At 42.4% G+C, this 23,122-nt stretch overlaps 1 long non-coding RNA gene across 1 annotated transcript in view; it reads right to left on the bottom strand.

Annotated features, from left to right (window-relative positions):
* The window catches only part of LOC119862697, an 85,781-nt gene that overhangs the window by 41,885 nt on the left and 20,774 nt on the right, over positions 1 to 23,122 (bottom strand). The window contains exon 3 of the long non-coding RNA XR_005295336.2: positions 5,808 to 5,930. This is a non-coding gene — a long non-coding RNA (uncharacterized LOC119862697). The remainder of the gene's footprint in view (positions 1 to 5,807; positions 5,931 to 23,122) is intronic.

Here is a 23,122-nt window from a genome sequence, read left to right as displayed (position 1 = left end):
TGTATCATATAAATCCTTCTTAGTCCACCGCAATTATGGTAATTTGAGATAATTGACTGTGCGTGTGCACTTGAAGGGGATTTCTGCACATAACCAATCACTGAAGTGACATGGCAATGGTCCCCAACACATCTATGCTCAGTGTTCAGTCTGCAAGCTCAAACTCTTCAAGAATCATTCACTGAGAAAATGTAACGTGAGTAGGCCCAGAAAACTGCATTTCTAAATAAAATCACCTCATTCCCCTTCCTCCCAGTTTCTGAAACAACATCCTGGAAAGGTTTCTAAAAAAAAAAAAAAAAAAAAAAAAAAAAACTGATTTGAGATAGAAGTAGGTGTTTAAAAAAAATCTGAGAATTTTATTTCAAATTCAATAAAGGAAGGTTGTTCCCCATGCACAAGGCCAATTTTCAGCTCAAAGTACAGTTTTTATGAGGAGTTACAAGCCTCTTGAAGAGAGATTTGGTCCTGGAAATGCTGACAAGTTGAACTCTAGTGGCATGATAGGGCACCACTGGAATCCTCTTAACTGCAAAGCTGCAAACCATTGTATATGGCAGGGTGGAGCGCAGGATAGTAAAAATGGAGGCTGTGATTTCATTCCTATCTGCCAAAAAAGTAAAATTGCTTTGCTAGTTGGCATGACAGTCTCTCTGTATAAACAAACCTTGGTTTAAATGTGCCATTTAAATGTTATGTAAACAGTTTCCAAGAGAAACAACATTTTCAATGCTGATTATCTTGGAGTCGCTTTGCATGTGTATGAGCTTGTAAAAACTAGAGAGTTGCGTGTTTAAAACATATACTGGCCCATATTTAGCAATTGCAACTCTATTGGTTTCAGTCGGCTTATTCCAGGGCTGAATTTAGTCCAAGACTAGAGCTTTTAGAAGGAACATTTTATAGCATGGCAATATCCAGCCCTTAACTGTGAACCTTACAAAAACCCAGGGTTAACCCTGAACATCAGCAAATCAAAAGTTCTCCACCAGCCAGCTCCTGGTCAAATCATGAGACCCAGCAAGGAAGTTCTACACTGACAGAGAAGAACTGGAAAACTTAGAACACATTGCCTACCTTAGCAGCCATCCCTCACAGAGGGCGGGCAGAGAGATGTCGAGATTCAGTGCAGAATTTGCTGCGCTAGCCTTGCCTTTGGCAGACTGTCTCAATGAGCATTCAACCACCACATTAGAAGACACTAGACTTTTCGTTTATAAAGCAGTGGTAATCCTAACACTCACTTATGGCTGGGAGACTTGGGTGACTTACAGACAACACCTGAAAAACCTGGAACGCCAGCACCAGCACTTTCTTTGGTAGATCCTCAACATAAAATGGGAGGATCGCCACTCTAATGTCAGTATCCTCACGGAGGCCAACACCTTCTGTACTGAGGCCCTGATTATCCAGCACCAACTGAGATAGAGTGGGCACTGTGTACGCATGTCCGATGCGCACCTATCAAAACAATTGCTGTACACCCAACTCAAAGGGGAAAGGAATCGGGGAGACCAAAAGAAGTGCTTTAAAGACACTCACAAGACAAACAAGAAATGTGGCATCGACACCACACTCTGGGAGACAGTAGCCCAGGAAAGGGCTAACTGGCAAAGACTTGGCAAAGGAACGACCACTTTGAGGGAAAATGGCATTGCCCTGGCTGCAGAAAAAAGCCAGAAAAGAAAAAAGGACAGAAAACTGTCATGCAGCAATCGTGGCCTAACCCTGCCTTCCAACATTGGTAGATGTTGTAGACAATGGGTTTGAGACTCAGATTAGACTCCTCGGTCACCAAAGGGTCCATAAAAAAAAATAAAGCCTGTGGAAGAGATCATCCTTTACCCCAAAGGATCAACGACAACGACCACCAGACAGACAGTCATTGGTTGTCAAGGACCAAGGTGTGCTACAAAAATTATAATTGCTTCAACTTTAATTAGAATTCAGAGTAGCAGCCGTGTTAGTCTGTATTCGCAAAAAGAAAAGGAGTACTTGTGGCACCTTAGAGACTAACAAATTTATTAGAGCATAAGCTTTCGTGAGCTACAGCTCACTTAGTAATGCATCCGATGAAGTGAGCTGTAGCTCACGAAAGCTTATGCTCTAATAAATTTGTTAGTCTCTAAGGTGCCACAAGTACTCCTTTTCTTTTTAATTAGAATGAATCAATTACAATCTTATTGCTCACCAGAGGGGGTTATAGTCTAACTAGCAACAAAAAGGCTTTACGATATCCATCATGGTCATGGATGGTACCCGATTTTCAACTAACAGTGATGGCTGATGTTGACTATATCAAAAGTTGATCGCATTAGATAGTTCCAGGTATGCTGTCTGAGGTTCCCAGCAGCTCTGTTAATGGATCTTCGACATAACCTATAATACCTTGCTACTCTAGTCCTGAGCAGACAAAAATCCTGAACTACATACACCTTGCCTGGCTTATGGTTTTGTTACAGACTTGAAACCCAGATTCTTCCAGAAGTGGTTGAACATTCAACTAATTTCAAATGCACCTAAACTCAGCCTTGGTTTGAGTTTGACTCATGTTCCCAGAAGACAGCCAGATTTTTCTTCAGGGTTAGACAAGCTTTTCTGGAGGTGCTGAAGCTGTTTGTTGGTACATTTAATGTCTCATCTATGGTGGCTTCCTAAAGTCACATGGAAGCAGTCATGCTCTCACTGGTTGGCTGAGCCCACTCTATGCTTTGCAAAGCTGGCAGAAGCAATATCACTTGATTGCTCAGAGATGCTGTGCTTTATGCTGAGCTCCCTAACCCAGGCTTAGAAAGAACATTTTATCCTAGCTATTGTGTTGGACTGGCCCCCTGCCACATAGGTTAGCTGGTATTTTTAATTCAGTCACTTAGTGGAAACCAACTGTTTTAATATTTAGCTTCATTGCAGCACATATTACTGTTGTGGCTTTTCAAATAAAGCCTTCCCTAGCTCTAAGTCCAGGCTCAGCCAGTGCCCCCAACCTCAGCAGCAACCAGACATTGTTATGGCTGTATATAGTAGGGGCAATTCATACCTACACAGCAATTCTTGTCAGCTGCATTGTCCTGGCACCCCAGGCCATGACTGCCCTGCCCATCCAACACCTCTGCATGGTGTTTAATTAGCACTTCCTTGGACCACCAGTCACCTTTTTGAGGAAGCAACTGCAGGTGACACTGCCCTCGGTACATCCTGCTGCAAAATGGTCCCAGAGCACAGAGAACAGCCAAGGCAGAGCTTTATCCTGGTGACCAACTGTACCAGGATATGCACTTGGCTGATCCTCTTTTCCATGCTCCCCATAACCTTCCAGCCTTCTCCTTCCACACTCCCCCTGCACCATTCCTCTCCTCCACTCCTAGCATTAAAGAGTGAGCCTAAAAAGCAAGCTTAGTTTGCTCTCTGCACTCTCTAAAATGGCTTCTCTTTCTTTACTAAACCTGCACAGCAACAGTTTCCCTGCCAGTCCTAGTGAATCCATGTGAGGAAGGCACACCTGAAGCTTGCATATAGGTTTGGCAAGTGAGATTTAGACATGGGGAAAAAAAAAAAAGTGTCTGAACCCCAACCTTCTTGATCTTTATAGTCATGGAAATGATTTTGACAGAAAATCCACTAGCCCATTTCAAACCAAACCTCATTGGCGACCTGCTGCTCTATTTAGAAACCTAGGTCTATTTGCAGTGTCATATTGAAGCCACAGTAAAGTGAATCCTTTGATATGAACTGTAGGTTCCATTAAAGAAGGGCCTGAGTCAGAAACTCTGGGTCTAGATATCTAGTGTTTCTGTGGGACTTCAGTCCAGGGGTTTGCTTTCATTTTGGGCTCATCTGTGTTTTCAACTGAGTTTCAACTTTGGGTTTTTGAAGTTTAGAACATCCAGGTTCCAGCCACCTGTAGTCATGAGCTGAGCCTCTCCCAGTCATATTGGATAGTTCAGGCTGTCACATGGGCTAGGAGGAAACATATTTCATTGGCTGCCAAATACAGATGTTTACCCAACCCTCTCAGAGATGAATGACTTGTGTTTTAAGTCAGTACTACTTCTGAGCTTCTACCAACTCCAGCAGGTTACCATTTAACTAAGGGGGAAAATCTGGCTAACGCACAGATAACTTTGGTTGCTTTTCCAATCACCTCTGCCAATTCTACATCTGCACCTCTTTTGTAAGCCAGTAAAGCATTTATATTTATGGAACAGATTGTGATGCTTAGCAGATACTATAGGATTATGCTTAGAAAGTGCACAAAGCAACGCTGGGACTCATTACACGCAGCACTTATGTTGCAGTTTTATGAAAAATTATGTGAGGAACGGTGTAAAAGGCCATGGCATGCTAATTTATACAGACATGTTCTGGTGGAAAAATAGGAATGGGGCCAGCAAAGCTGTGAAACAGTACTGTTGGCTCCTTGATATTTCAGTCGATCTACAAAATGCAGAGATGTCTTTCATGCTGAAGAGTCTTGATTAAGATCATGGGTCAAGTTGGGCCAGTTTACAGCAGCTCTAGGCCCTGGCTGTTTGACTGTTTTGTGATCCAGCATCTAAACTTTCACTTAGAGAAAATTTAATTCTCAAGCCTTTATTAAATTGTCAAGATTACATGTGAACCACGTTCTGCAGGGTAACGGAGGTAGAGATGTTTGCCTGAGTCATCAAGCAGCCTGAAAAAAATGGGGGCCTCTTCCCCCAATCACTTCAGCACACAATTTACATTCACCCGGTAGATGTGGCCACTTGGGAATTCGCTTTGTGTACTGAGTCACTCAGGTGTACATGGCCATCATACAAGTTTTACACCATACTCCTATCCAGCTGCCAGTGAAGGGGAGAAGTATTTTAGCCTCTTGCTGGGGAGGAAGGATCCTGTGATGAAAGAATACAGCTGGAAATCAGAAAACCTGGGTTTTATTCCTGGTTCTACCACATTGTGTCAGCTTAATTTCTCTGTGCCTACATCTCCTTATCTGTAAAATGGGTATAATACTTATCACAGGAGGACAGTGAAGCTTAATTCACTAATGTTGATAAAGCACTTTGAGATCTTCAGATGGAAGGGTGGAGTATCATTCTATTACTAGAGGACCAGACTGATACCCTTCCTTCAACTGTGTAGAACCTTACTCCAGGAATAGTCTGATTGAACTCAGACAATGAGAGGAGTCAAGTACCACCTCAGCCTTAGTCAGGGTACCAAACATCATGGTCGGCAGTTTAAAATTCCCCCAAACTGTTTCCTCAATTCTTACATTGATGGAGCAACCCTAGTTCAGTTTCCAAAGCCTATTCAATCTCTTCCTCTTCAGTTGAGCCTGCTAAAGGCAGCATCAGTAACAAAGGTGGTTTTCATGATGCGAAGGTTTCTGTTCAGTAGAAATATTGAGCTTCTTCCTTAGTGTCAACAGCTATTGAGAGAAAATTGAAAGGCGGCGAGCGGAAGGACAAAACCAAAGCTAAGCACAGATCAGATAAGCAATTGCTCACACAGGGCTGAGAGCTGTTGTGAAATGGGAACTTTTTCAGTTTCCAAACTATCTATATTTGCCTACTGAGCTAAACCACCATATCCTGTTTGTAAGCAGAAGGATCAACAGGATTTCAAGACAAGTGTTACCACAGTTCGAGAACCTTATCGCAGAATGGTATTCTTGTGTTTATTCTTGTGTATTCCTGCCTCTGATGAATACAATGCCCCTCTTAATGCTTAATTAACCGCTATCAGGGAAGACCACACAGCAAAGGTTATTAGCACAGCTGATTGTATGTTTCACAAACATTATTCCAAAAGGTACCACTTACCAGTCTGACTAAGGATTGTCTTCGTTCCCCTTTTTGGCTTAATCTTGGCATATTTTATATTCATTAACCACCTTTCATTTGGTAATCTATGTGCATCGGACAACATCCTTGGGCCCAATTTACCTGTAAGAATTAAATATTGAAATATGAATGTAACCCCATTGGATATGTAGCACTTGCCAGAAAATTGGTGTTTCAGATACTTTCTCAGTGGCTCAGTTCTTTTATAGCCTGCAGCATGTGCCATAGTTGAAAATCAGTAATCCATGACCTGACTCCTGTCAGCACTGGGTAGCACATTTAAATACTTGACATAACACAACATTTAGAGTACAAACAGATCTTGTTGGCCAAATTTAAAAGGTACTAATTTCACCTAAGATCATATTGGTAGGAAAGAGATCCACCATTGCTAAAGAGCTCTATTATAGGTTGGTAAGTGAAATTTGCAAGACATTCAGACAAATCAGGCAATGCATTTAATTATATATGAAAGTTACATAGCAAACACTGCAGAAAATAGATTTATCCTGAAAAGCAACCAAATGAGTCATAAAAGTTCAGTATTTAAAGGGCAACATTGGTGTCCAGTTCTATGCATGTAACTGATTGCACCTGCAGAAGTGGGTACATAAAGATTTTACACCTCAGCAAGCCATTTGCACACAGAAACTGGAGAGTTGTGTGCCCCAACTCCCAGCTTGCCTGTGCAAATGACCACAAAAGGTGTGCCCACCATCAGAGCCTGGGTTGAAATTTGGTTTCAATGTCTTTGTGATGGTACATGCGAGACAGTTGTCTCGCAGTCATTGGCCCTAACAAGGAGTTGCAGGTGTGGCACTAGGGACATGCTTTGCAACATATAGAATATATTTCACTATTTGCACAGAAATATTTATTGTTCAGCCATATCAATACAGTATGATAGTCTGCCCCACAGACAGCATTTATATTAGACTATTAAGCTAGTGATCGTGCATAACATGGAATTAAAGTACAAAAATATGTATTGGCCCATGATGCATGACATTCATAATAGCAGCATCCAAACTTTTCATCAGAGCATTTCCAGCAGCAAAGCTATAGTTAACGCAGGGGAGGGAAGGGCTGGTTTTGAAAACAGCAGCTATACAACATATTGCTTGGGGTGACAGAAAAATGACAAAGCGAGGATAATGCCTAAAGCCAAATGCTAAAGGCATTATTTCCCATTGGAGGAAACTTTACGATCTCAAGGCACAATCCACAGATACAAAGATGGAGAAAACAACAAGCCCAACTTGTTTTATTACAAGTTTCTGGGTGTTTTCTCAAATAAAACCCTGCAAAAGGCTTCACTTCTCATGTTTAAATGGCTATCTTGTCTGGCACAGAAAGTTATCACTACAGTTGTATAGGAGCTGGCTAGGTGGGCAGATGAGCAGCCAAGGAAGTCCAGGGAGACTGGGCAACCTGCCCACAGCCTGGCAAGAAACCAAACAGGCAGACTGGCCAGTCAGCTAGCCAGCCTGCCTTCCATTGAACATTTTGACAGAACAGACATTCCCGTGGAATGTGTTGATTCCATTGAATTAGAAGATTCTGATGGAAAGCTGGTCCATAAGAAACATTTTTGACCAGCTGTAATCATATTGTTTAGATGCCCCCGCAAACACATGAAAAACAGAAAAATATGCCTGCAGAGTGACTCACTACTGCATTTACCTTCTAATCAAGGACCCTCTTTGGGGAAAAGACCCACTCAATTACTTTACTCACCAGGCTTTTCTGGTGAACAGTAGCCACTGCCAGTAACGTAGACACCAACATAAGGCGGTTGTGATTTGCTAGCATGTGTTTGCTAGAGAAAGGATGCAAGTGTTTTAGCCTATTTTCTTCCTTCTGAAGTAGGACAGGAGAGATTGTGAGTCATAAGAACATATGAAGGTTAAAAGATTCAGGAATAAGTCACATCTGTAGAAGGTTTTCTGCAGAATGGTAAGCGGCTATATGGGCTTTTTTCAAACACCTCCAACAAACAGTCCTATGTAGCTTTCTGTGCCTTGTATTCAATGCGACAGCTGAACATGGGGCAGAATTATTGCCTATTGTGCCATTAGGGACAGGGGCTAGATGCTCCATATCCCTGGTAAATCTGCCTCATGTCACTCCTATAGCACAAAGCAGACAGACCTGGTTTAAGTAGTCTGCTGAGGGTTCCTGTGATGTAGGGGAATAATCCTCTAGTGCAGTGTCTCTCAAACTGGGGTCTGTGAGGGTACTCCAGGGGGTCTGCAGACCCCACGATCAACTCCTCTCCCCCAAGTGCTGGGAGGGAGAGGAGAAGGGGCAGGGGCAGGAAGAGGTGGGGTGGGGCTGAGCAGAGGGCTTGGGAGTCGGTGGCAAAATTTTAAATCAAAATGAGGGTCCTTGGGTTACTAAAGTTTGGAGAACCGCTGCTCTCGTGTTCCAGTGCCACCCTAGACAGCCCTACATTTCCTTTGCAGCCCTGGCCGAGGTAGCATATCAAGTGCATAACCAGAGCACTTCAGAGTCCCTGGCTGCAGAATAACCCCTTGTGCCACTGGGCCCTGGAGATTGCTCCAAGTTGCACCAAACTGGTCATAGGACCAAGGGCACAGGGGTAACTTCAAGCTTTTTTTTTTGGCCCCATCCTTTTCTGATCCCAAGCTGAGCAGAGCTGAGGCGCTAGCCCCTTTAAATACTGGTTTGCAAATCAATGCCATGACAATCCCTTCATGCACACATTCTCTATGGAGAGAAGGAGTCTAAGCACAGACAGGAGCAGCGCTAGGCATTTTTCTGGCCAGGGCAGACACTGCCCCTCCCGCCAAAACAGCCAAGACAAGAAGGTCAATAAGAAGAATGAAGCAAAAACCAGTTGAGTGGAACAGCACCCCCTAAAAGTTGGCACCCTGGGGCAACTGCCCTGCTTACCTGCCCCTAGAACTTGCTCTAAGAACAGGGCAAAGAGCAATACCTCAGACATTCTCAACCCTCTGTTTATGGTAGGGCTACATGATGTTATTCTGTATCAACTTGTGAACCACCATTATTTTAAAGCCTTAAATATTTATAGATAGCATTCCCAGGACTAATTCCAGGAGTTAAGAACAAGGCTTCTGCCCCCCCCCCCTTTTTAAAAAAAAAACTGGGAAGTTTCTGAAAGGTGAATAGAAAGAATCCCTTCATCCCAGGATCCTCCTGGAATGGGGAGGTTCAAAGGATGCTGCTCACTATAGCTTTCGCTCACTAAATCTGTTTAGAGCAAGTCACAGTGTACGGCCCCTGCACTTGCACATTGAGCAAACTGATGACTGGACCCACCTTCTGGCCTTTTTAGTGGTTTATTTATACTGCTTTTTGAAAATGGCCACATCAAGCCAACTCATTAGCTTGATTTTTATCTCCACTGAAGCACTTACTTCCACCCATAAATAAGCCACTATATGGAGGTTTGACCTTTGGACACAAAGATAAAGGATATTATTTCACCAGCAATGATCCTTAGCTGGTAGTTCCCCACTTGGGGAAAAAAAAAACAAAACAGTTTTGAGCCCCTAAACTCAAGCAAAACGCCCATCCCTGCCAACAAGAGAGCGTTGCCTTGTAAGTGCCTCAACACTTTGAACTAACTTTTCATCTTTGTTTTAACAATGTCCATGAAATAGCACAAGTTAAAAACCATCCCAAAGCAAAACACAATCTCGGCCATTGGCACCGAGCTACTATGAAGATGGTGCCCTGGAAATATCTAAGAACACCCTCAGACATTATGAAAGTTTGGATTCAGATCCTGATTAAAAATTTGCTGCTTGGGCCCTTTCTGAAGGATGTGTCTGCAAATCTTGTGCACTCCAGTGGGTAAACTCTTTCAGGTCACTTCTAGGAAGCTGGGAGTCACAAAAGGATCCCCCTGAGGGCACTGGTGAACTTCCAGCTCCTCTTCATAAAGGCTGCTTCCTCCAGCATTAACAGATCGTAATCTCTTACTAGACAAGCAATCTTAACACTGGATGGAGGAAAACCCGTTAATTGTATTGTGTACAACAGCAACAACAACTATAGGCTGATGCCAGGAGGCAGCCATTACACTTCCAAAGCAAAGAAGAGGAGATCTGTGCTGGTGAAAGGCAGGAATGGAGAAATCCCAGGGGGTTACCTGGCGGCAGTGAAAGTGCACAATCAATTGCGTATGGTCAACATCCATTGATTAATAGTTATTGAACGTGCAAGTAGTCTAGGGATGTCAGACCTTTCTGCTAAGCCATCTATCCACTGGCTCTAACTTCACATAACATAGTGCTAACCCCAGTGGGTTGCAGCTAGCCTGGGCACTTCTTCCTGGTCCATCTGAAAGCAATGCACAACTTTTAACTTGTCTGCATTTGTTAACTGGTACTCCAAGAGATCTTGATGCATTTACCCTCTGCATTACCAGCATGGAGCACCAAGTTTGCAGCTTTCATACGTCTCTAAACATGGAAAAAATACTTCATTATAACACCTTGATAAGTTCACAGTGGGGATGTTATAATGAGGTTGCCTATAATGGCATATGACCCATCTGCCACTGCTATTAGCAAATATCTCCAACTGCCAGAGATGGAACACTAGATGGGGAGCGTTCCAAGTTACTACAGAGAATTCTTTCCCACATGTCTAGCTGGTGGGTCTTGCCCACATGCTCAGGGTCTTACTGGTCACCATATTTGGGGTGGGTCAGACTGGCAGAGACCCTGAGATTTTTCACCTTTCTCTGCAGCATGGGGCATAAGTCACTTGCCGGTATGAACTAGAGTAAATGGTGTTTCACAGCAGTGTTTTTCACCCCTTTTTTTATCGCGTCTAAGTACTGTGGTGCCATAGATGTTGCTTTTGGTGTTGGAGCCATATGCACGCCAGGGAATTGTGCTGCTGTGTGTCTTGGTCTCTTGCAAGCATGCAACATCCATCCTACATGTAAGATAGAACATCAACCCTCTCTGCAGAGAGCCCCTCACCATTAAAACTGACAATGTCAAGTGCTATTTTAGGCTGAAAGGGGCAGTTTATGTTGACATTTATGACTGTCTTCTATTGCAGTCTCAGTGTGTACAGTCATCTTTGGTCTCTCCCATAGTTAATTGCAATGGGAGATTAACTGGTGTGACAACAGAAACCAACCCCTGAATATCAGTCTTGCATCATGGTCACAGAGCAAGCTAGTGACAGAACCAGCCAGGTAAGTTACCTAGCCCCAGGGGTGTTGTACAAATTAATTAACTGACATTGTGCAATCATTTATAATCAAGACAAAGGTTGCTATACAATTATTGTACATGCAATTTACTAGATTTCTCCTTAATCTAGAATGACTAATTTATTTAATTGTGCCTACTTTCACTATGATTTAATCACAGTGGCTCTGATATACATTGGGCTAACCCTTACGGCTGTTGGTGAGCCCTTGAACAATCCTCCGATGGATCAGTAAATGTTCAAACTGAGTTCAGGTTTCACAATCTAGTTCATGCTGAATAACTGATCTATTTGGAAGACAGAGCTAAGGGTAAAACGCAAGAATGAAAGGCTGCATGTGCAGTACTGCACCAACAACATATCCATGAGCCCTGCACCGATGCCATCCTGAAGCACAAACTCCTTGGCACCTTCTCAGCCCAGAGCCAAGACACAGGCCCTGGTTAACATAAGAACATAAAAATGGCCATACAAGGTCAGCCTCCAGGTCCATTTAGCCCAGTATCCTGTCTTTCCACAATGGCTGGCGCCAGGTGCTTCACAGGGAATGAACAGAACAGGGCAATTATCGAGTCGTCCAGGTCTAGCTTCTGACAGCCAGAGGTTTAGGGACACCTAGAGCATGGTGCTGCTTGCCAACCATCTTGGCTAATAGCCACTGATGGACCTATGCTCCATGGATTTATCTAATTCTTTTTAAAACCCAGTTATAATTTTAGCCTTCACAACATCCTCGGCAACAAGTTTCACGGGTGGACTGTGCATCATGTGAAGTACTTCCTTAAGTTTGTTTTAAACCTGCTGTCTGTTACATTTCATTGGGTGACTCCTGCTTCTTATGTCATGGGGTAAGGGATAAACACTTCCCTATTTACTTTCTCCACACCATGCATGATTTTATAGACCATCATTCCCTGTCCCCGTCACCTTTTCCAAGATAAACAGTGCCAGTCTCCTCCTGTGGAAGCTGTTCCATCCCCTTCCTCATTTTTTGTTGCCCTCCTCTGTACTTTTTCTAGTTCTCATGTCTTTTGAAACGGGGCGACCAGAACTGCATACAGTGTTCAAGGTATTGGTGTACCATGGATTTATATAGTGGGATTATGTTATTTTCAGTTTTATTATCTATCCCTTTCCTTATGGTTTTAAACACTTAGCTTTTTTGATGGACTATGCACATTGAGAAGGTGTTTTCAGAGAACTATCCACAAAGATGCTACGATCTCTTCCTTGAGTAGTATCAGTTAATTAGACCCCATCACTTTGCAACACATAATCCCAACTATATATACACACGTGCATTACTATGTACTTAACATTGAACAACTCATTTTGTTGCCCAGTCTCCATTTTGAGAGATCCCTTGGGAAATCTACCCAGTCAGCTTTGGACTTAACTATTGAGTAATTTTTGTCTGTACATTTTGCCACATCACTCTCTTTTCCAGATCATTTAGGAGTATGTCAAACAGTATGGGTCCCAGTAGAGATCCTGGTTCTGGTCTAGTATAAATCAGCAGTAATTCCAAAGCCATTGGACTCTCATCCTTATAAAAACCTGTGGAGTTAGATTGGATCCAGGTCCAAGGCCTGAAAAATTGAATCCAGCCTTGACACAGTTTGGTTCCAAAAATGTCAAGGTATAGTTGAGTTATTCTGACTGCTGGGGAGCTGCTGACTCTGCTGAAGCATTAACCTGCTAGGCCATGGAGACCAGCCAGTTAAGCCCTCTGCACAGGTAACTTCATGCATCTTCTGTTGGTAGCCTACAGATTGAGTACAAGCCATTTGTTATATGCTGGAAAGTGCTAGATAGATAGAGGTGAATGGAATGCTGGCTTAGCTCATATGCAGAGCACTTCTCATTTAACATCACTGAGGAGAAGGTTCCGCAGATTAATATCTAATTATTCTTCACATTGCTCTTAATATGTTCATTTTAGGTTTCCATAAATGCAGTAGCGCCAGTTTTTCCAGCATGAGAACTTTGCCATGTAACATACATTTCATTTCAACAGCATGCTAAATAAGTGCAAAGGGTCACAGGAGCTTAAAAGAGGACATCATTCACTTTACCATTAATCCGGTGTTGAATATTATCCAGGAGAGAGTAATTTTTAAATGAGGCCCTGGTTTGTCTTGTTTAAACTTGCACATGCCTGAGCTGCTTTTAGGCCTGAACCCACAGAAAAGAAAATACAACTTGGCTTGAGTGCAAAAGAGAGAAGTGCTAAGAGTACTAAATCCACCTTTTTATCTTTGCGTTTGCTCAGTAGTACAGAGTAAATATAAGAAAATGGAGATTGTTACATTAAGGCACACCTAATAATAGTACAACATTCTTAGTGCCAATTAACTCAACCATTTCAACATTGCAAATCATTCGTAGTGCTCTTCAGATAATACAACTGATGGCAGCAGTAAAAAAAGTACAATGCAATCAAGAGTTATAAGTTCGATCAATTTCAACAAGTGGTACTAGCAGAGAGTTTATAATAGCAACACACAGCACCTTTGTTCTGAGGATCTTTGGGGGGTTGGGGGGGAAGAGGGGTTTACCAATAATTAAACAAGCCTCAACACCCAAGTGAGGGTATTAAATATTGTGGCCACAAATGTGGGTTCTTAAGATTAAGCCCGCCAGTCCATATTTAGGAATCTAAAATATAAATTTTGGAGTCTTACTTTAGGTTCTCAGATTTTAAACTTTTGGTCTGTTTTACAAAGAGAGAAGAACAAGACACCGGGGAATGAAATGCTTGGCCTAAGTTTGCACAACAAATTAATGGAAGAGGCAGAAGTCCCGAGCCCATTTCCTCTCCAGGTGCATTTCAAGACATCTGCATTAACCTAGAGCTTACTCATGCAAGCAGTCCCATTCATTTCAGTGACTACTCACACGAGTGACAACTACTCATGTGAGCCAAGGATTGGAATCAGGCCCATAGAAAGGATAAATTCATGAACACTTGCAGTTTGCAGAGGAGTACACATTTTTCTACTGTACTGGGAACGGATGGTTTGTTGGCAGGTGGAGAGGCTTGGGCTAGTACAAGTCTCTAACCTATTTATGAGCAAACATTTAGGGCTGTTATACAGTGATGTCCAGGTGATGTTTACAGAAAAGAATTGCACATTAAAGTGATCAGAAAAGGTGGTGAGGTACTTTGGTATTGTTTTCCAGAGCCTTCCAGCGGACTGCTAGAAACACTACAGTCTTTCCAGTAAGGTTCTAAAGTTCCTGATGGACCTTTTAAAAGTTGGAATGTGGTTTTCTGACTACATAGGTAGATAATTTAAAAAAAAAAATCTTATGAGCCTATCCTAAGAAATGGAGCCTAGAAAAACGGAGTGTTTGATTAGGGAATTTCTCGGGCGGTTTACAGTGTGTGAGCCCCACATTTCTGCAGTGCGATGCAGGAATAGGTTACAATTATTTTTAAACCTTTATCTGAGGGCAGCTTCTAGAAACCTCAACCACATTGTTCTAGGCACTGCACAAACACAAAATGACTATCCCCTCCCCATAGAACTTGTCTCAGAGACAAGAAACAAGAGGTGAATGAGAAACAGTTGAGCTGGGGAGGGAAGAACGGATGAGGTAAAAACAGGGCACTTTAGGACACAGTATGTGCAGTTCTTAACTGATGAGCAGCAGTGATCAAATACTGGGCCCAATTCTGCAAACTTACTAATGTTAAATTCATGGGGTAACGCCTGGCGGTAAGCAGTAGGCAGAGCAGTAAGCGCTTGCAGGATCATGTCCAATGCAAGCAAGGCCTGATCCAAAGCCCACTGAAGTCATCAACTTCAGTACCCTTTGGATCAGGAACCTTCCGAGTTCTGACATTTCACTAGTATTGAGTGTTTAACATGCTCACAGCACTTAATCGCTCATTAATACTAAACAGCCTTCCTCCTGCAGTGCTTGTGAGGATTATCCCCTTTGCACAAATGGGGGAAATGAACCAGAAGGGTCAAGTGACTTGCCCAACACCACACAGCTCTCCAAACCATGTTGCCTCTTAGAGGAAGTGCAGCCACTGCCCAGCCTGACATCTTCCTGATGTGGGGTAGTTCTTACCTCCAATAACCTTCTCGAGTTCAATGAGGCTACTCAGGGGTAAGCACTAAGCCTTGCCTTAGACTGTCTGCATGCAGGCTATGATTTACTGGAATGTATTTGTTATATGGAATTATTCACCTGTAAACAATTCTTGCTCCATAGATTGGGTGTGAGCAGTTTGTGGTGAGTATTCCAGGCCACGTTGGTCAGCTTTGCCAGGACGCACAAGTCACAGACTATTGTTTCCACTCATTGATTGGATAAGAGTTCGCTCAAAGAATCTGGTAGCCAGGGTGAAACTGACAAATTCAAAATGTGCTTTTTCTGAACAGGCTAAACATTCCTGACAGTGGGCTCATGCACTAGAAAGTTTGAAGAATGAATATACCAAATGGTGCAGGCTCAGCTGAAGTGAATTAAATTTTTTATTCTAGTAAATATTTGCTGAAAACTGTTTTGGAGATATTTGCCCAGTAAGGATGGAGAAAACTTCAGGATTAGACCTTTAGACAATTTCACTCCCTCAGAGCGCACACAGCCATTCAGACATGCAAATTTAGCACCACAAATGCAGAGACATCACTGATCTCTGAAGTTTGCAACATTCCAATAGATTAATTTTTGCATCCCAAGATATAACCTTCTGGCAGGTTTCCCAGACTCTGAGAAAACGATAGAAAAGGCATGGTAACCCCACAGTTGATAAGTGAATAGCCCCCAGAGACTGAATAGATTGCAACATGGGACAAAATTGAAAAAGTGAGCTTTTAAGTTTCATGGTCTAAAGTTAAGTCATCAGGTTTAATTATTTCAGAGATGGAAGGTATGATCTTCATTTCTAAATATATGCACTGAGGCCTGTCTGGGGGTGGGGGAAACTCAGAGCTGCAGAATCAATAGGCAATTCTGTTTTCAGGGAAAGAAAAGCCCTAGACACCTCTAAAACTGTTTGAAAATTCTTTACGGCAGGGATGGGAGGCTTTGTAGAAATTATGACTTGTATAAGCGTAAATTTCAGCTCTGACCCTAAATGCAAAAACTTTCAAGATGAAGAATAAATTTACAAGTAAAATAGGACTTCAGTCCAAGCAACCCATTGAGAGAGTTCTTTATTCATAAACTCATTAATATTAATGGAGCAATGCACAAAAGAGTAAGCAAACATGTGATATTAGCTCTATATTTGTTGGATCATTTTATGTGTTTGATTGAAGATGATTTGGCTTGTGGTCTTACTTTTAAACCTCAATACAACAGGACATCCTCATTAGCTGTCCAAGGGACCGATACTGTTCCCATTGTAGAAAGTGGCAAAATCACCAATGACTTCAATGGGAGTAGGATCAAGGCCTAATGTAGGGGCCAGAAGCTTTGCCGGCTAGTGTAAATCAATGTAGGGCCATTGAAGTCAAATGAAGCCAAGATTATAATTTGATTGATTAAATGCTGGAAGGTACTGGACAGATAGGAATGACATTTTTTCCATTGAATTGCTTTTGGATTAGTGTGTGTGAAAATTTCCATTTTTATCAAAACATTGGAATTTCCACTGAAAAATTCAAAAAGCTAAGCTTTTGGGGGGGGGGGGGTTGGATTTTTCAGTGGAAACAATTTCAAAGAAAAGCAACAATCACTACTGTTTTCCATTTTTGTTGAAGATTTTCCAAGGGAAAAAATTTCATTTCCCAGCTGTCCAGGGCACTGAATCAGGTTAGGCTGAGTGTTGGCTTAAGTTTAAAATGATTTTTTAAAAAGTTTGATAGCTTAGATATTTAAAAAACTTGAATACAATTTAGAAAACCCATATTATGGATTAAACCCCCAAATCTGATGTAAAAAAGAAGCCATTGTTCAGATAGAAAGATAAAACTTCTGAACAGTTACACATTTTTACACTGCTACTCACATAACTAAACCAGGAGATTTGTGCCAAATAGTTGCTTTTGTTAATGCATAGCATATTCTCTCTACAGCATAGCACACATGCATCAGTTTCACCCTGAAGTTAATGTTCACAGCCTAGTTATAAATCCTTGGAAATGCAAGTTTATAATTCTAAGGGTTGCAGATCTGTTCTTGGAGCAATGCACATGTTGTCCATGTGGTGATCTATGGCCTGATGACCTACAGACAATACAAATGGGTTTATCTGGAATAGCACTTAGGGGACTTTTTGCTAATAAAACATTTGAATAAGTGTCAAGAAGTTTGCAATAAAGTCAAAGTCAATCTGGGTCATTTAAAAAAAACCCCACTTTCCTGGTGCAAAAACAGTCTTGCTAATGTTCATCTTCAGTAAGAACCTACCAATTGCTGTTCAGTTTAAACATGTAATTTATGCCAATGTAACAGTCATTCTTTCCAATAGCATGTTATCTGCATCCCTCAGCAAGATGATTAGAACTGCCACAATCTCATTGATAACAGGTTTCAGAGTAGCAGCCGTGTTAGTCTGTATTCGCAAAAAGAAAAGGAGTACTTGTGGCACCTTAGAAACTAACAAATTTATTTGAGCATAAGCTTTCGTGAGCTACAGCCCACTTCATCGGATGCATCCTTTTCTTTTATTGATAACAGGTGAACTCACATGGTACTGAATGGCTATTACTAAGGCAGCGAGTCTATCACCGAGGTCACGGATTCCATGACTTCCATAGCAGCCCATGCGGCCAGCGTGGGACTGTCCGCGGTGCCCCTGGGCTGCACCCCACCCCAGAGCATCCAAGATTTAGTCAGGGGTATATAGTACAAGTCATGGACAGGTCACGGGCCATGAATTTTTGTTTACTTCCCATGACCTGTCCATGACTTTTACTAAAAATACCAGTGACTAAAATGTAGCCTTAACAATTTTTTAACATTTATATTAGAATCACCCCTAGGAATTCCAATTGGGATTGGGGTTTTGTTGTCCTGAGGACTGCGTAGGACACATGAAGGAAGATATTGTCCCTCTCCCAAATAGCTTGCAATCAAAGACATCAATTACATCTTCATTGTACAGAAATGACAGGGCTGGAAGTGTTTAGAATAAAAAAATATGTTTGCTTATATCGATAGCATCAGCCAACCAGGTTTATGGAGGACAGTTTTTTCCAGGCATTATAAATGTATAGCTGCCCATGCAGGTGTCGATGTGTTCACCCAGGGTTGAGGGTTTTGTTACTAGTACTTTAGAGTGTGTATCTTTGCCTAAGTATCCCTTTACTTGTACACAGAACACATTTGGCTCTGGTATAAACTAGCCCAATTGCCCATGACTCCATTGAAAATTGGACTTGTTAACTCCAGGGATGATTTTGACCTGTGCATTGTAAGTAACATATACCCTATGCTTATGTTATGTACATCTCTCATAACAGTTCATAAGTCTTTATACTGTAAATATGCCAAAATGACATTTCTGCATTTTGTGGGTAGAATTTAAGTTTACAATTGAAAATAGGTCTTAAAATGAAATTCCACACTGGGTCAGATACATATAGGACAAACTACACAGTTAATTCAGGAAAAAGAAAAGGAGTACTTGTGGCACCTTAGAGACTAACCAAATTATTTGAGCATAAGCTTTCGTGAGCTACAGCTCACTTCATCGGATGTGAAGTGAGTCTCATCATTGGAGTCTCTAAGGTGCCACAAGTCCTCCTTTTCCTTTTGCGAATACAGACTAACACGGCTGCTACTCTGAAACCAGTTAATTCAGGGTCACCTCACTTAATTTGTATGCAATTTATAACCTGAGAAAACAGCCACGTGAATACGCTTAAAGATTAATGGATGCCGCATGGGAGAAGTAGCAGCCATCATGTTAGTACAGTAGAAAAAAATATAGTCAGAGCTTTTCATCTAAAAAGATATACTTTAGAGTAATTTGTTACTTCATATAAGTGATAGTAACTGCACAAATTAACTGAAGCACCTCTGTGGGTATCGTTTTACTAAACGATGAGTTACTAGAACAAGTCTTGTACATACATGACCTGACAGACAGCAAAGACAGAGCTTTTCTGATTGCAATCTTTCCTTTGGTAATCAGAACCAGCCCTATTTAGCTGAAACACAAAATTAAAAGCCTGTCCCATGGCTGCTTAGTTGAAAAAAAGTGAAACCAATGAATAGGTTTAAAGTTATGTCTTCTTTCCTATCAGATATGATCTGGTTAGTCATGAAACAGTAATACCAGAAAGATTCTAGAAGGAAAATGTTGCTTCAATTAGTCAGATCCAGTTGGCAAGAAAACAGAAATTTTGACCTTTCAGTTTGTTTTTTGCATCTTCAGTTGTGTTGGTCAGATGCGATAGGCGTTCCCTTGGCTTAGATACCCGATAGTCAGATATAGTCAGCCACAGTTTTCTGTGCTAGATTTCCAGAGGCTCCTTTTCTGTGTTAAACACCATATTAATTGCAATCACCTCTTCAACACTGCAGCAGGGCTACAATTTTGAACGAACTTTTTAGTGGTGGAGCTAGGTTGACTACAACTGCAGTTCCCTGGCTCTGAAAATCATGCCTAATCTGGGAACTGAAGATGGAGAAAACATCTATTCGAGTCCTGGGAAGGTGGGCGGGTACAAGTCCATCCACAGCAGAAGGCCCCTTTCCCCGCAAAAGGGAAGGAGCTACTGAACTCAAGGCTCAAAATTTTGGGGGGGGACAACAAATGAAAATCAGATGGAGAAAAACAAATGAGCAGGGAAAAAAATCCTGTTTCACTCTCTCTTGGAAATGATGGGATTCCCTGAGATTGTTTGCCACAAAACCTAAGGGAGGGAAAAGGAAAAAGATTGACGGTGCTGAACAGCTCAATGGGCCCCATGCTGACTGAGGCAGGTATGCAGCTTGCAGAACTGAAGGAAGCATGACAAGCCCACCAGATAGCCACAATTTTCTCCAGCCGAGGTCTTACCTCTATTGGAGGAACCTATAGTTCTGGTGGCATGGGCAAAGAGTGAGTGCTGCATTCAGAGATGAGCATATTGGTGTAAATTATCTATCATGCTACATCACTCTTCTCACCCATCTTAGACTTCCTTACATTGAGTTGGCCAAATTCAGAGGTAACGTCCAACGGGTCATTTAGAAGGGAATCTAAATTAGTGTCAGAATACGGAGGGGGACCAGATGAAGGTGCAAGTTACACCAACTTCTGAATTTGGACCAGGTGCTGCACCACAGAGCTTCAAGGCAACATTGACTCCACTGTCTCAGAATAAATGCCCAAGACACGGTGAACCTCCAAAAAGTCTCAGAGATGAAGAGTGGATGTGGGTTCACAAACATTCCCATATATAGATGGTAAATTCACCTCAGCTACCCAGACCTCATGAGTAAAATTGGACTGGAAATACTGTATCACCACAGACTCCTTTGGGAGATTCACACTTCTTCCTGCTTCTAGTAAGGCTTGGAGTTTCACCAAGAGCAGCTGTTCTGCGGGAATTTTAGAACTTCTGCTTTTGGTCAGAGGCAGAACCAGACTTGGTGGTTTAGGTCCATTTCCAGCGTGAGGGACAAACTCAGGGCAGCTCTTATGTTAACCACCACCTCCAATAATTCTAATCAATGCACCTGCACAGCTCCTGCCACCTTCTATTTTAAATATTTAACTAGCGAATCTTAAGAATTATCCCTATTTCACATTCAGAGAGGAAGTGCCTGGGCCAAAGCCAGTAGCAGAGTCAATAGAAGAATACGGGCAAGGTTCGATAACAGAAATCCTGGCTCTCACTCCATTCAATTAAGACCCAGTACCTCACCTCCCAGTTTGTTTTCTCCAGGTTTCCTATCAGTAAACATTGTTTCCAGACTTTCAGTAAAATTTGTGTTATGTGCATTTATCTGGCTGCTAAAACTAGAAACTCCAAGAGGAGGGAGTTTATGAAATGAGAAACAAGCTCTGTAAAATAAAGTATCCATGCTGCAGGAGTAATACCATGTGATCATCCATATAGAACTTCTGATGTTCATATCGTACCAACCACTGCGTATTTAATAGAAGTGGTCTTCAGTGGCCACACAGGGATCCCGGGGGGGGCAGGTTCCTAGGTGTACACGGTTGCCAGTGCACCTCCCTGGGCCAGCTAGGTGATCAAAATGAAATCCACCCCGGCAGACAGCCTAAGGATTCTCTTTTAGGATTACTGCTTGGGAGGCTCCATAGGAGCACCACCAGCAAAGACTGACCAAGGGAGGTACTGGAAACCAGGAATACTTTAAGATGGTAACAGATAACTGGAGGCTGCCTAGAGGAGGAGCAGGCAACCTTACTACAGGTTTTAAAGTGGTAACCAATTTCTCTGGGTGTACTTGTCAGAACGGGCACACTACATTTATGCACAAAAGACAAAGGACACTTTACTCCTGTGATGTCCATATGGGCTTTACATACAGCTACACTGAGACTGTTAGAGGTAAGCGCTCGGAGTTGGGATTCCTGGATCCTGTTCTCAGCTCTGCCACTGACTTGATGTGAGACCTTAGGAATGTCACTTACCCCCTCTGAAGCAGAGTTTTCTCCATCTGTCAAATGCGGTGGGGGGGGGGGTTAATATTTATTTGTTTTCAGATCATTGGAGAGATGCTGTACAAAGCAGAAGTATGAATAAGAGACAAATGAATCTCAAACAGTTTGGAGGTTCAGGTAAGCATCTAAAAGTTTTGATTTCTCAGCTAATCTATGATCTTATATCAGGTTCCCAAGTCTGAAAAGGGAGCTGGAAATCACAAGTTTAGGTGCTCTCACAGAAGGTTTAGGTTACCATCCTGCTCTGAGTTGGTCTGGAAATCCTGTGACTAGAACTACAGCCTCCCACAGTGTTTTAGCACTGCTACTTCCAATCCCTGCTGGACCTGGATTGGGAGTGCTGCACAAAACGCACCTGGGGGAAAAGTTAACTGACCTCTTTCTAACCCCAGGAAGAGTGCAAGGGGATTTCTTATTTTCTCCATTCCAGTTTGCCCATCCCTAATTAGTATCTCAGAAATCCATATCAGTATTTCATAACCTTATTAGAACAATGAGTCTTAGCCAGGAGTCTTGGTGTTCCAGAAATTTATAGTTTACTCTCCATCCCGTTTGAAACACCATCCTCAGGAGCCAAACTGCCTGGGTGTTCCAACGAGACAGGGCCAAACTCTGCTCTCCACATTTACGTTGCTATAACTCAGAGCACGGTTTGGCCCAATTGTGTCCTAAAAGGGCAGCTGAAATGGGGTCCTCTGGGAGCCAGACTGGGGTGACTCTAGATTACTTGCTGGAATACTGTAAAGTACTAGCTTGGCGTGTGAGTGAGGGCTGGCACACAAGGCAAATGAAGGAACTACTACTCCGAGCAGCTACAAGGGATTCCGTCTTAGCTGCAGCAGCAGAGGCCTATTTAAGAGCTGAAGGAGCCAAGTTTTAATAACCGTTTCCAACATGGGTGGAAGAGATTTGCCCAATAGTTGGCGCTGTCAGCTGCAGAGCCTGAATTTGCCACTATACAGCACAAGTAAAAACTTATGGATGTTCACCCACAACAAATGAGACAGGAGAGATGACAAATTTATGTTCTGACCAACACTGGGATGGAATTTGTTTGGGCTCTCACTGGTCTCAGTGCTGGAATCCTTGCTTGGGCAAACCTCCTATTAGACACTGTTTGAGTCCGCATTGCAGGGAGAAGCAAGCTGTGTGAATAAATACAATAGTGTTAGAGCATCTGGGCTTCTAATGGGCAGGCTCAAACACTTTGAACCCTGCAGCTCCAGGACTGAAGGGTAAATGTTTCCTCCTCTGTCCAGCTGTAGGCTAAATTCTCCATTTTATAGTCCTTACTCCAACAAAACTCCCACTGAAATTAGTGCAGGGTTTACTGGGATGTAAATTTTCAAACACTAGCTGACAACATGCTGGGGGCTCAACTGAATCTGTTTAGCTGCCATCCACACTTAGTATTGCAGTCATTTGGCCTGAACTGTTGAAGGGGCATTTTGAACACTTGCTCCAAGACAGTGCCATCACCCCGATG

This window comes from Dermochelys coriacea, chromosome 10 (genome assembly GCF_009764565.3).
Source record: "Dermochelys coriacea isolate rDerCor1 chromosome 10, rDerCor1.pri.v4, whole genome shotgun sequence".
Lineage (NCBI taxonomy): Eukaryota > Metazoa > Chordata > Testudines > Dermochelyidae > Dermochelys > Dermochelys coriacea.
The sequence above is the reverse complement of the archived record's forward strand: the minus strand, read 5'-3'. Positions and strand labels throughout refer to the sequence as shown.